We start from the raw sequence: 14,535 nt of genomic DNA on the forward strand, positions 1-14,535 counted from the left end.
TCTGGGTAAATGATAACTTAAGAAATATATTGAAAGTGTCTCATTTTAAAAATTCAAACTAGTAAGTTATAGAAAAGAGTAGAAACTAGAGATGCAAATGAGCTTACTAAAGACTCTCCTGATTGCAGTGTACACAAGTTTCCTGTGGGTTTTTTTTATGTTGCTTAACATCAAATTAAGAAATGACAAATATTGGACACAGATTGACACTGTCACGCAACAGTGATTTTTGTTGTATTTCACCAATTTGGTGACTCTATCACAGACGTCAAATCAATTTCCTAGGATATAAAGCTATAGTTGAAGAGATGGGGAAAATTTATTCCATATAAGGAAATTACAAATAAATATAGGGGTATTTCCACTTATACAAGATACAGTTCCCAAAGATGCCCCCAGAGTCTACACAAAGACAAGTAGAAATCTGTTGTTCCAGATTGCTAACTAGAAACCCTTGGATCACTCAATTAAATAGATTTATGAGCAACTGCAAAATCTCAATGGAGCTCTACTAGAATTTCATTTTAAAGGAAAGAAATGAGTTTTGTTTAGAGCCCTTGGAAGAGCATAAATACTAACCAGCTTCCTGCCTGCTGTTCAAGATACATGCAAGCTCCCAGCTGTATGTAATACCTACATAGGAGTGGCAAGAAAACACTGACCATGTGGAAACAAAAAGAAGAGACTTCACACTTTTATTTTCAAGAAAAAATACAAATTTGTGGGGTTAAAAGCAGGAAATAAAAAAATATTTAAGATTATGCTGAAATTTTGTTTGAGATCATGAAGTTGACAGTGAGTTGAAATGTATTTGTTCCCATAATAACTATCAGAATCAAGAGAGCAGGATCACAGTTTGCTTCCTTTCCCCCTTGAAAACTTTTTTCTAATATTTTGTTTGACATTTAAATCTGCATAAAATAAAAATTAGAGCTCATCTGCAGATGGAAGTAAGTTTGTATAAAGAAATAAAATTGACTTCAGTTTTGATTTAATGAATCTGACTGAAAACATGAAAAAAAATCTACACATGTACTGCACTAAATTTTTATAAGTGTAGGCTTGATGTCTGAAAACAGACTGAGTAATTTCTTTGAAGAATAAAGAGGAAGCATGTGTTTAATCCCTGTACTCAGGAGGGAGAGGCAGGTAGATCTCAAGGAGTTCAAGGTCAGCCTGGTCTACAGAACAAGTGCCAGGACAGGCTCCAAAGCTACAGGGACGTCCTGTCTCAAAAAAAAAAAAAAAAAAATCAAACAAACTAACAACAACAATGAAAGAGGATATAAAAAGATGGCTCAGTAGTTTAGAACACTTTGCTCTTTTAGAGGGCCTGGGTTTGATTCCCAGTACTTGTATTGTGGCTCAAAACCACCTTTAACTTTAGTTCCAAAAGATTCAAAACTACACTGTCTTCAGACCACTATCAGAATTCTTCTAACCTTTAATTGGAAAAAAACAACTACTATTTTATGAAGTATTTCTTCATTTAAAATACCTGAAATATTTTTGATGCTGTTTTTTTCCCTTCTCTGAGCACTTTCTAAGGTTTCTATTAAAGGTAATAATTTCCTATTGACATCTAAGATCTTTCACTGTTGACCACTTGTTTTTATCATTTGTTGTATAGAGTTTTGGTATAGCTATTCCTGTTTTTTCCTGTCAAGCAAAACGTTAACCCTTCTATTATTCTTTAAAAATAACTATAATTAACTAATTTACTTCTACATGTATGGATGTTTTATCAGCATGTATACAGTGTACATATGTGCAGTGCCTTAATACCAGAAAAAGATATCATATTCCTTGGGACAGGAGTTACAGGTGGTTGTAAGTCACTATGTGGGAATCAAATCCAGGTCTTCTAGAAGAACAGCCTGTGTCTTCTGGTCCACATATTTTTGTTATTCTTTCAAAAAGCACATAACTTGGGCAGAAAGATTACTTTAACATTTTAATTCTTACAATAAATGTAAAATCCAAATTTTAAGAATTATGGATATCTTTTATTCACAACTAGACAGGAGGACCAACATTTATCAATATTTCTTTGCAATCTCTTTACATTTTTTCTTGTGTGATTATAATGTCTAAGGTATCACCCTTAAATATTACTATTCTAAATATAAAGTGCTATATGCAGAAAAACATATTGGAGTTATGGGCTAAAGCCATCATTACATTTGTAGTTTAATGTATGAGTCTGTGTTTTTATCTATGTGTGTATGTGAGCACGTGTATGTGTGTATTTGAAAATTGCTCAGTTCTTCGAGGACATTCTATATCAATACAAGACACAAGGAAGAGGACATATTAAAATTTTAAGGATGGCTTTTTCTAATTCATGATTATCTATAACCTGCCTTTTCTATCATTTCTCCCTTATATGATCTTCCCCATAAATTTCATATGAATCAAGCCAGATTTGTAAAATTATAACCTGTGAAGTTATTCAACTTGTACTTTTCCTTACAAATATATAAAGAATGATTAATTCTGAACATCTTTTGATGATTCTATTATTTCTATTATTTTTAGTGATGGTTATGGTATTGTTGGTTTAGAAACAAGAAACAGACATGAGTTTTACTTAAATCTAGCATTTAAAGGAGACTTCAAGACTACTTGAAAGGTATTTTATGCAAACTCTTAGGCTGAACATGAAACTGCTTCTTTGCTATTAATATGACCATTCTTGAATAATTGGCTACTTTAAGTAACTTAAATAGAAACTCAGAAAAGACATTATTGGTCTGATGTAATGAGCACTAGTTCCATCTTGTTAGTTAATATGAGGCTGCTTAATCTCTCCCACTTTCAGCTTACATAATAAAAACATATGTTTTTTATATAAGTCTTACTTTCAGACTATCTTAGTTAGTGTTTCTGATGGAGGAAGGTCATTGGTTAAATAATAAAGAAACTGCCTAGGCCCATTTATAGGCCAGCCCTTAGGTGGGTGGAGTAAACAGACAGAATGCTGGGAGAAAGAAGCCGAGTGAGTGAGTCGCCATGATTCTCCCACTCCAGACAAACACAGGTTAAGATCCTCCCTGGTAAGCCAGCTCGTGGGGCTACACAGAATATTAGAAATGGGTTAGATCAATATGTAAGAGCTAGCCAATAAGAGGCTGGAACTAATGGGCCAGGAAGTGATTAAAAGAATACAGTTTCCGTGTAATTATTTCGGGTAAAGCTAGCCGGGTGGCGGTGGGAAGCAGCCCTGCTGCTCTTTTAATACAACATGTTTCTATATTTGTGAAGAGACACCCTGGCCATGGCAACTTTTATGAAGGAAAGTATTTAATTGGGTGACTTACAGTTCAGGTGTTTACTCCATTATTGTCATCACAGGACCGGGTGGCATGCAGGTAGACATGGTGCTAGAGAAGGATCTGAGAATTCTACATTTTGCAGGCAACAACATGTGAAACTGTCTCACTAGGCGTGGCTTGAGCATATGTGAGACCTCAAAGACAACCTCCACAGTGACACACTTCCTTCAACAGGACCAGGCATAGTCTAACAAGGCCAAGCCTTCAAATACTGTAACTTCCTTTGGGGGGGGGGCATTTTCTTTTACACTACGACACAGACTCATAGCATTACTCTGAAGATGAAATGTGACCAATTTTTATGGGATACTTTATGTAATACTAGGGATTTCCCTTGATTTTTAAAAATAAGGCAAGTAATATTAAGTGTTATGTAGACATGGTCTACCACTGTGAACAGGAGGAAACAAAACACAACATAATGAAAACTTAAATGTAAGTGTTTTTAATGAACTGATTTAGAAGCCACCACAGCACCCAGGGTAAACTCTGGAGATTGGTTAATTATACACTCCTCTCAAATTATTATGTACTGTAATTCTACTTTGATCAGATAAAGTCTCAGAGCCAGTGTCTGATGCATTTCAACTGCAAAAGATCTAAGTTTGTTCTCTGGAAAGGTGTGAACCAGGGTATGCACTGAATCCAGAGGACACATGCTGAAGACATAGGTAAAGAACAGTCTCTCTGATTATCCATCTCCCCTCTTAACAATTCTAACAGTAGGATAATAGAAGAAATTTCTGAGTGAACTATATTTTTAGCTTTTGGAAAAACCTCCACATGGACTTCCATAGTTACTGGACCAGTTTGTAATTCTATTAACAGTGAATACATGTTTTCCTTTATCCACATCTATACAAGTATATGTTCTCATTAGGTTTGGGGGTCTTAGCAATTCTGACTGAGGAGAGACAATATCTCAAATTACTTTTGATTTGTATTAGCCCCACAGCTAAGGATATTGAAAATGTCTACAAGTGTTTCTTTGTTGTTTGTATTTCACTTTTTGATAATTCTCTGTTTACTAAAATCTCCATGTTTGTTTTCTTGAGGTTTAATTTTTGAGTTCAATATTTTTAGATATTAATTCTTTGTCAGTTGTACAGCTGGTAAAATTCTCCCTTCCCCCACTCATTGAGCAGGGTGTATCTTCCCTTAAGTGATAGAACCCTTTGCTGTACAAATCCTTTTTAATTTCATTGGTATATGTTCATTAAGTTTTGGTTTTAATTCCTGTGCTACTGGGACACTGTTGAGAGAATTCTTTCTTGTGCCAATGAATTCAAACCTATTCCCCTTTTTATCTTCTATCAAATTTGGGGAACCAGGAATTATGTTGAGGTCTATCATACACTTTGAGTTGAGTTAATTTGGGGTGAAACATAAGGGTCAAGTTTCATTCTTCTGCATGTAGGTTATCCATTTATATAGCTCTGTTTGCTCAAGATACTGTCTTGTCCTCATTGGGTATTGTTATCCTCTTGATCTAAAAATGAGGTGGCTAAAAGTATGTGTATTTCTATGAGGGTCCTCAGTTCTGTTCTGCTTTGTTGCAGTGTCATGATATTCTATTTGCTATAGCTCTGCAACATAACTTGAGTTTTGGTAGATTCCTCTAGCAGTGTTTTTTATTGTTCAGTATATTTTTCTTTTACTATCCTGGGTTATTTCCATTTTCATGAAGTAGAACATTCCCAGATTTATAGTGATAATGATAATAAGTAACAAAAATATGTTTCATAATTTAATCAATAACTTATTTAATATGCTAAATCAATTTATTTTTGTAAGAATTGTATTAGATAGGTATTTTGATCCCCATTTTAAAAATGAAAAAAATGACACGGAGATGTAAATAATTTTTTTAAAGCACAGATGGCTGCTCATTTCTAAAAACAGGAATAAAACTTGGGCTTGTTTTATCCACAGGTATATATTCTCAATCATTATACTATACTCACTTCATCTAATGACACATGTATAATATATTTTCCAGGTACATGCATTATAGACCACTACAGTGAAACTTGTAGGATTGTGACAATGAGATGGCTCCTAGAACTGGAAATAATGCTTTCTTTTTTTTTTTTTTTTTTGGTTTTTCGAGACAGGGTTTCTCTGTAGCTTTGGAGCCTGTCCTGGAACTCCCTTTGTAGACCAGGCTGGCCTCGAACTCACAGAGATCCACCTGCCTCTGCCTCCCGAGTGCTGGGATTAAAGGCGTGCGGCACCACCGCCCGGCTGAAATAATGCTTTCTAAAATCTGTAAATACTGCTAAATATAGTTAGTCATGAATGAGTATATATTTGAGGAAAGACATACAAAAGCTGAAGGTCAAACAAGTGGCATAAACTTTCTAAAGAAGTGTAGAGCTAAATAAAAAAAATTGAGTAAAAAAATATTTTAAAATTGATTTCTAGATTTAACATCTCAAGTAAAATGTTGAAAGTAGACAAGAGATTTGTCTTTAAATGGTTTAAAATTAAAGAAAACCTTGTTCTGGATGAAAATAATTGAACTAAAGATGAGTCAATAATATACAATGAGAATAAGAATGTTCTAGACTGAGTAACTTTCAGCAAGTATGATGGCTCCTGTGTCCTGAAATAGATGTGTGGGCTCAACTAAGTACACCAAAAAGTCAGACACGGTGCTGGCACCAATTAATATGTGGGATTATCATACAAAATTCAGACATAATGTTGGCATTAATAAGTGTGTGAGATGACCAAAAAGCATAAAAAGTCAGACATTGCTGTAGAGAATCGTGGCAAAATGGATAGGGCTGTTAAAGTGTTGGGCTTCAATTTTAACATGTTCTTTTCTGCTACAGGTTCCAGATCCTAACTTCTTCCTAAGTCACTACACAGTTGAGAGGGCCTCAAACACGGTGGTCCTCTTTACATTCATTACGTTATTTATTTTGGAAGATGTAGAAATACAAATGTATGAGATATACAAATCCCCATTAGTTTCTTTGAAATGCAAGTCTCCAAAACTTCTAGGGAATTTGAAAACAGAGTGATATTTCCAGAGCTTGAGCATGTAATCTTCTCTAAGTATAACTCACCAGAGAAGAAAGTGTCTCTATCCTATCTTCCCTTCTTTATGGTTTGGAAAGAACCTTACTTTAGCTGGTGGTTTTAAGTCTGAAAATTTCTCAATCAAGAAGTTAAGAGAAAGACTATTGCTTTTTAATAAGGAGAATAACTAAGAACAGACTTTTACAATTCTACTCTTTTATTAAGTTTTATAAATGGCCTTACCCCTCCAAACTCATCCTGGTTCTAAACTCATGTTTCAACAGACTTGGACTTCTCTTTCCTTACTGGAATAACCTTTTATTAAGCCCTCCTCAGCATTAAAGTTGAACTTTCCTCAATGCAATTCTATCAGTCATATTTTCAAGACATTCTCTTCTTTAAAATGTATTTATCAATTTACTTTGATTTTCTAGGTTGACAGTGATCAAAATAGACACATCACAATTAGTTAGCATGGAGGAACAGAATAAGCATATTTTATAATGCTAGGAGCAGGAAAAAGGAAATAAGCAAGAAGTTTGTGGGAGAGGGACAATAAAATGAACTACCAGTTTTGAAGAACTCACTAGGCTGCAGTGTGGAAAATGTATCATGAATGTGGGTGTGATGCATTCTTAATCACCATGCAGCATCAGAAGGGAAGAATTTTTCCATAGGAAGCATTGTTGAAGAGGGGAAAATATCCACAAAAATACATCATAACGTCAGCAAAACTTAAGGAGTTGAGATTCAATGAGTGTGTTTTCTGATTTAAACATGACATTTACTAAGGGGGGGGGGAGGAACACGTAAAAAGGGTAAAATGTGAGGACAAAATTATCAAAAGTGGTAAGTTGGAAATGCCTTTTTGTATATGTAGGATTTGTTGTGTCAATTTGGATATACCAATCTGAAGTTCAGTACAAGAGTGTGAACTAAAAGTGTCACTTTAGTTATCGCCGCTAAACATGATAAAATAGTAGACACATGAGAGATATTTTATAAAGAATAAAAAAGTGCTATGGTCAAGATTTCTATCAAATAAGACATAAAGAATGAACAAAAATGATGTAAGAATATTTTGAGAACTTCAATAGTTCAGAGATTGAAGCAAGAACATATTCTGTAAGGCAGTGAATGTCTGTGCTGATTTCCCAAAAAATTAACAACCCCAAATACCTATGATCCTTTGACTTGACACTAGAGGGGTTCTTGACGAACAGAGGGCAATGAAGCTCCTACAAATCACCTTGAAGTGGGTTAGGAAGGATTCAGGAAAAGAATGCTAGTGGGCATTAGAGAAAAATAAATTCAAAGCCTGATAGTGAAGAAGAGATCAGCCTAGTATAAAGAAAAAAAATGTTTGATTTAAGTAAGATTATCAAAAACTGGAGAGATTTGAGCATGTTTAAATGCCAGTGGGGGTATTTACAAATAAAGAAAAAAGTTTAATAAGTCAAAGGAAGAATAATCAATAACACAAAGAACCTTTGGTTGACTGCATTTCCTCCACACCCGCTTCTCTTGCAATCGCTTGTCCACTTTCTGGTTTTGAGAGCTTGCTCTTTGATTACACATATGAATGAGATTTTGTATCATTTGTCCTTCTGTTCCTGGCATTTGTCACTCAGCATGGCATCTACAATTAATTATATTATATACTTGAACTTTTCTACTTAGGTCTGAAATATTCTTGCAATGAAAGAAATGTAAAATAAAGTATATGCTAGTCAGCTTGATTACGATAATCTTTTCCTGTGTGTGTGTGTGTGTGTGTGTGTGTACACACATGCACATGATGTGAGATTTCCCTCTATATGCTGTGAATACATATAGAGGGTGAATAAAGAAACTGTTTTGGCCTGCTGATATGGCAGAACTTAGGTAGGTGGGAAAAATAAACTGAATGCTGGAAGAAATGAGGCGACCTTAGAGAGAAGCCCCACTGGAGACAGATGCTGAAAGTTTAGCTGGTAAGGCACAGCCATGTGGTGATACCCAGATTAATGAAATGGGTTAGAGTAATATGTAAGAGTTATCCAATAAGAAGCTAGAGCTAATGAGCCAAGCAGTGATTTAAATAATACAGTTTCTGCATGATTATTTCTGGGCTGAGTGGCTGGGAACCAATAAGCGGCTTCCTTATTACACACACACACACACACAGGCACACACACACATACATGAAGCTATCATGTTACATTATACAAATTTATGACATTTTGACAGTTATACTTCAAGAAAAATAAATAATAGAAATTTCAGAGCTTACTGAATAACATTGATTTTTAAGTTGAGAGAATGAACACTTAAAACATTCAATTGGTTTGACTTCTGATTTCATAATATTTATGTCAAACATAAATGAAACTGTAATTATCATGCAACACTTGGTATATTTGGAAGAAATAAGTTGCATTGGAAATATTTAATTTTCACAAGGTAGATAACTGTAAAACATTCTTAGAATAAGAAATTTAAGTTTTGAAGAAGTCAGCAGATGAAATTATGACATATTAAAAGTTATAAATAAACTCTAAAGACACTGAATGAATAACTATAATAAAATTAACAAGAAAATATTTGTATGTGAAATGTCAGTGTCATATGTACATTGGCGTTGATAAAGGACACATCAGTTTGCAACATGGACTAAACATTTTAGGTGGAAACATGTAGGCATACTGAAAGAAACACCTATGTTAAGTTTTGGTTAGTTTCTTGTAACTCTGGTTGATATAATTCAATGAAGCATCGTATCCCAGAGACTTGATTAAACTGCATTAGAGAAAGATGGGGAGTGAGGCAAAAAAACGAAGTAGAGACTATGTGGTTGATGGACAATGAAGCCAAATGTCCATTGTTTTAGGAACTTCTAACTGCAGTGAAGTGGCTGGACAAGAAGGAGGACACCATGCAAAGAGAGATTCTTGAAAAGTCTCAGATTGTCCTGGTCAATGTTAACACTATGTTGTTTAAAAAGAAAGATTAAGGTGCTCAAAATGACTCACACCTTTAATCCCAGCACATGGAGGCAGAGGCAGGTCAGTGTGGTCTTCATCATGCTTTCCAGAACAAAGAGGGCTATGTGTGGAGAACTGGTTATAATCAAAAACACAAAGGCAGGCAGTAAGTTAAAAACATCGTAAAAATAATTGCCCAAAATGAGACAATTGAGAAAACAATAAATACTGCATAAAGAAACTGCACAGTCAACTGTGGCTATGGAAAAGAATGAGCTAGTGAAGGAGAAAACTGTGCATGATGTGCTGCACCTTCCCTTCAAGAACGGGAAATAAAGCTACTAGCTAAGGAAAGCTTGACCCCTGAAAACAGGGAGAAATCCATGACGTGATCTGTACAGAAGAATTTTAATTGTATAAGGAGATGTTAAATTCTTTGAACAAAATTTTAAAAAATCTTAAGAATTATCCTTACAATAAATTATTCATTAGGCAGAGAAAACCAGGAAGTAAGATTAAATCCTGTCTCAGAAACATTGAAAAATACACATAAAATAAAGCAATACAAGGAAAAAAAAACATTTGATTACTTTATGTGTATTAGTGTTTATGTGGTTGCTTCGTTCCCACAGAGATCAGAAGAGGGCACATGATTCCCTGGAACTGGAGTTACAACAAGTTCCTAGACAACACGTGAGTGCTGGGAAAAATGGGGCCCCAGGGAAGAGCACCTGGTGCGCTCTTAACTGCTGAACCATCTCTCCAGTTGTGGGGAAGAATTTTCAGCTTTATAAATAAAATAATCTTATTATATCTTCCTGTTTATTATATTACCCTCAGTGATTATTAAAAGAGATTTTAGTTTTACCTATCCCTTTCTCAGATCTGCGCACACTAATGACAATTCTGTACTTCTTTAAATTGTCATAGTGGGTTGATATTTAGTGGTTTTTACTTAAAAATTCTGAGGCATATAAGCTGATTTGACTTTTCCTAGATCAGTACAGACCAATAAAGAAGGTTCATAAGGTACTGCTTGCTTATAAAAGCAGTTTCGTGGATTATAGAACATCGAGAAAAACAGAAAAGGAAGATCATTGGCAAAATAAACACTGATAGAAGATATGCAACACTTGCTAACTCAAGTGGCTAAAATACATTTTGTTTACATAGCACATAGAAGATAAATATTAAAAAGATCTTAAAGACACAACTAGTGATTTATAAAGTAATGGTATACTAGTTTCTGCTAAAATAAATTTTGCTATCTGAAAACTGTTCAGTTCCTCTCAACTACCAAAAAGGTGAGGGATACAGGCCATTTTTATGGAATATTTAAGACCCAGAATACAAAAAAATTATAAAATATTCACATAAAGATAATGTTTTAAAATATGTTCCTATTTTTTATAATACTCCATAAAGCTAGTGAGAAAAAAGAACTCATGTGACTGCATAGACATTTGTTTCTTTTCACTGGAAGTAATATGTTTAAAAAGAACTTATTATTTATGATTGATTTTCATTTATTTTACTTAACTGTGTTGTGGGAGTTTTGTTTAAATTTATTTATTATTTGTTTGTTTGTATTGATGTAAGTATATCTCATGTTTGCAGTGGCCATGGAAATCAGAAGAGGATGTTGGAAATACCCTGAAAATGGTGTGTGAGATGCTATGAAGGACCTTAAGCTTCAGTCCCATTAAACATAATTTCATATTTCTCTGTAATTGATGTTTTCAGCTTGAAAAATATCTTTACTTTGAATATACATTTGAAATTTTTAATGCTATTCATTTTGTACACTATCAAATACTTACAAATTAAAAGTTATAAAACACCTTTTGCTCACTGGTTTCAATCTTACAACTCTCTCACACTGTTTAGAAATGACAAGACAATGTTCTGCCCAGATCAATATTTAATAATAAGATTTAGAAATAACTTTTAGAATATGCTTCCTATAGAATAAAAGCTTGTATTCATGAATTAAATTGGAAAGCTGTTACGGAAGTTTGTTTTCAATGCTACACACACATGGGTAGAAAGAAAACTCAAACTTATTTTAATGTTTTATTACTTAGAGTATTAAAAATGTTGACCTCCCTCAGAATGACTAGGACCAATAAAACAAGTGACAGCTCATGCTGTCAAGGATTTGGAATAAAGGGAAAACTCAACCATTGTTGGTTGCTGACTGTAAATAAACAGCCAATATAGAATCTAGTTTGGTAGTTTCTCAGGAATATGAAAATTGATTTATCTCAAAATCTCATATTCCCAAAGGATATTTCATCCTCCCAGGACACTGCCTCTTCATTGCTGCTTTATTAATAATGGCAGGAAATTGCAAACAACCTAGATGCCCCTCAACAGAATAATGGATGATGAAAATGTGGGGCCTCATCTTTTCTATTTCCATCCCTACCCTCTCCCAGTCTACCCACAAAATCTATTCTATGAAAAAGGACTGCAGAAGTGGACTGGAAATGGAGGCCCTTGAGTGGATGATGTGGAAACCTAGTGCAGTGAATACTCTCTATAATCGATGGGAGTGGCCTTAGTGAAGACTCCTAGTATATAATCTATGAGAGTTACCCTAGTGAACACTCCTAGTATTGGAGATATGGAATCTGAACCAGCCATCTTTTATAACCAGGCAAGGCTTCCAGCAGTGGGACTAGAACAACAACCCAGTCACAGAACCTTCGATGTACAAACTGACCTATCTGTGACATGTGCTGTGATACTGGTGTTATAGAACTTGTGGGAGTGGCCTACCAGTGACTAGTGCTACTTGAGCCCCACCCCAGTGGAGGAAGCCTATCCTGTCACTGCCAAGAACCAAAGGCTAGACAGTCAAGAAACATAGGGTGAAACCAAACAAAACTGGAAAAATGAAATTATCACTAATGATATTTCTGCTATACTCATAGATCAGTCCCTACCCAAATTTTCATCCAACAACTGACAGCAGCAGATTCTGAGACCTATAGTCAACCACTAAGCTGATGTAGGGGATTTCCACAGAAAAGGGGGAGGAAGAATTGAAGGTGCCAGCGGGCTTGAAGACACCATGAGAACACGGCCCATAGAATCTGTCAATCATGGCTCACAGAGATCACAGAGACTAAAAGGACAGTCACAGATTCTGTATGGATATGAATTATGTCTTCTGCATACAAGATACGGTTATATAACTGGGTGATCTTGAGAGACTTCTACTGGGGGCACTGAGGTGTGTCTCTGACTCTTTTGTTTGCTCTTGCCTCATCCAGCCTTGATATGAAGGTTTGCTTATGCTTTGTCTTATTGTAACTTTCTATGCCTGTTCTTTTTTCTGAAGGGTAACAGAGTAGGAATGGAGCAGGGCAAGAGGGAAGCTATGTGTGAGAGGACTGAAAGGAGGGGAAAGAGGGGAAATGAGGTCAGGCTGTAATGTGTGAGAGAAAAAGAGAAAAAGAAAGAAAATGTGCTCTGTTTACACAATAGAGTATAACTCAGCTGTTAAAATAATAGTCCTGAAATTCCCAGGTAAATGCATAGAACTAGAAAAATTTATCCTGATTGATATAACCTAGACCCTGAAGCAAATATGGTAATTATTTGCTTATGTGTGGATTTTAATGGTTTAAATTAAGCTACAATTTGTAGACCCACAGAGGTTAGGAATAGAGTAAGGGACTAGAGAGTACAGATAGATCTTGATAGGAAAGAGAAATAGGATAGTTGTGGATGGATGGGGAGCCTGGGAAGAGAGAATTGTGTGGACAGGAGGAAGAGAGAGGGAGATCAGGGAGAGAATATTGAGGAAAAACAGCTAAAATTAAGCCTAATGTAGTTGCTTTCTAAATATATACATTTATCAAGGCAATCTAAATAAACTCGCCAAATAATTGGGGAGTCCAACTGTACATCTATTACATCCAAATGAAGCTTCCAGTCCTGGGATCAAGTTTCAGCTAATTGAGTGTCTGGCCAAAGGGATCCTATGGATATCTCCCAAACAACCCAGGCTGTTGCCAATGCTATAGGTTTTTCTGAACCAAGGCTTCATTACCGAAGACAACACCTATAAAACTCAATGAGCAAGGAGTTTGTCTTATCCTTGGTATAGGCAGTTACTCTGTAGGCTACCAAAAGAGAAACACAAACATCCTTTAATTCACAAAGGTGTCCTGCCTGCAGAATATGCTAAGACAGTGGTGGTACAAAGAGACAAAAAGGGAGTGGATCCAGATTCTGGGGGGAAATTGACAAGGAGGAGAGAAGAATGGGAAATCTTATCCAAGATATGGTATATGAGAAAAAAAATCAGTGAAAGAAAAAAAACAAAAAGAAATGTTAACTTTCATACTACCTTCTTTAAAACCTTACTCAAGTGTTAAAATACCCACAGCATCATAAAACAAATTTTGAAAATCATTTTCCATGAAAAAATTATTTTAGTTTAAAAAGCAATAATTTACAAATAAGTATTGATTTTTTATATTATAACCCTGGCAGAATTAGATAAATTTGGTATAAGTAAATATTGAAAAATTAAGAAAATGAAAGAATTTCTTCTCATTTACCATAATTAAATAAATTTGCAGTATCTAGTCCTTCAATTATTGCATTTAAACAAATTTCACATAAAATTTTTCTTTCTGATGTGAAACGTTTCTCTGTGTGTAGCATCTTCTATTTAGTGATGAGCAAGTCACATGTAATATTTCCAAATGTATGATTTGAGAAAAGCTCATAGCAAGGGGAAGGAGTGTTTGGCTGAGATTTGCATTTTAATTTTTTATTACAGTAAATAAATTACCAACCACACTGGAACATATGTGCTAGGTAGGAACAGCTGAGCCCTATCTGGACTCATCTGACCTTGGTCACTAGGAAATTAGAGTTAATTCAGGGGAACAGGACTGATACCATATGTGGTTCATACCAGAGGTGGATCTGACTCTGGTGCAGCAAGCTGAATGGCCTTGGCTGTGAGCAAAACTGTCAGTCCTTGGAATAACTGCGCTACTTTTTATCTCAAAGCATCTGCAACTTCTTAAACGACATATTTGAAAGGAAAGGCACTGCAGCAGAAGGTATTGCGCTCTGTGTTACACTGAGTTTATAATAGAAGCTGTATTTCTAAACATGTAAGGTAGGCAGCAGGTTCAAAACATCGGTAGGTAGGAAGCTATGTTTAGGGATTTGAAGGAGTATTA

The 14,535-nt window shown here is 35.1% G+C and overlaps 1 protein-coding gene across 3 annotated transcripts in view; it reads right to left on the bottom strand.

Moving 5' to 3' along the window:
• The window catches only part of Grik2 (glutamate ionotropic receptor kainate type subunit 2), a 576,711-nt gene that overhangs the window by 36,561 nt on the left and 525,615 nt on the right, over positions 1–14,535 (bottom strand). The window lies entirely within an intron of this gene.

The sequence above is a fragment of the Chionomys nivalis genome, chromosome 2, assembly GCF_950005125.1.
Source record: "Chionomys nivalis chromosome 2, mChiNiv1.1, whole genome shotgun sequence".
Taxonomy (NCBI): Eukaryota; Metazoa; Chordata; class Mammalia; order Rodentia; family Cricetidae; genus Chionomys; species Chionomys nivalis.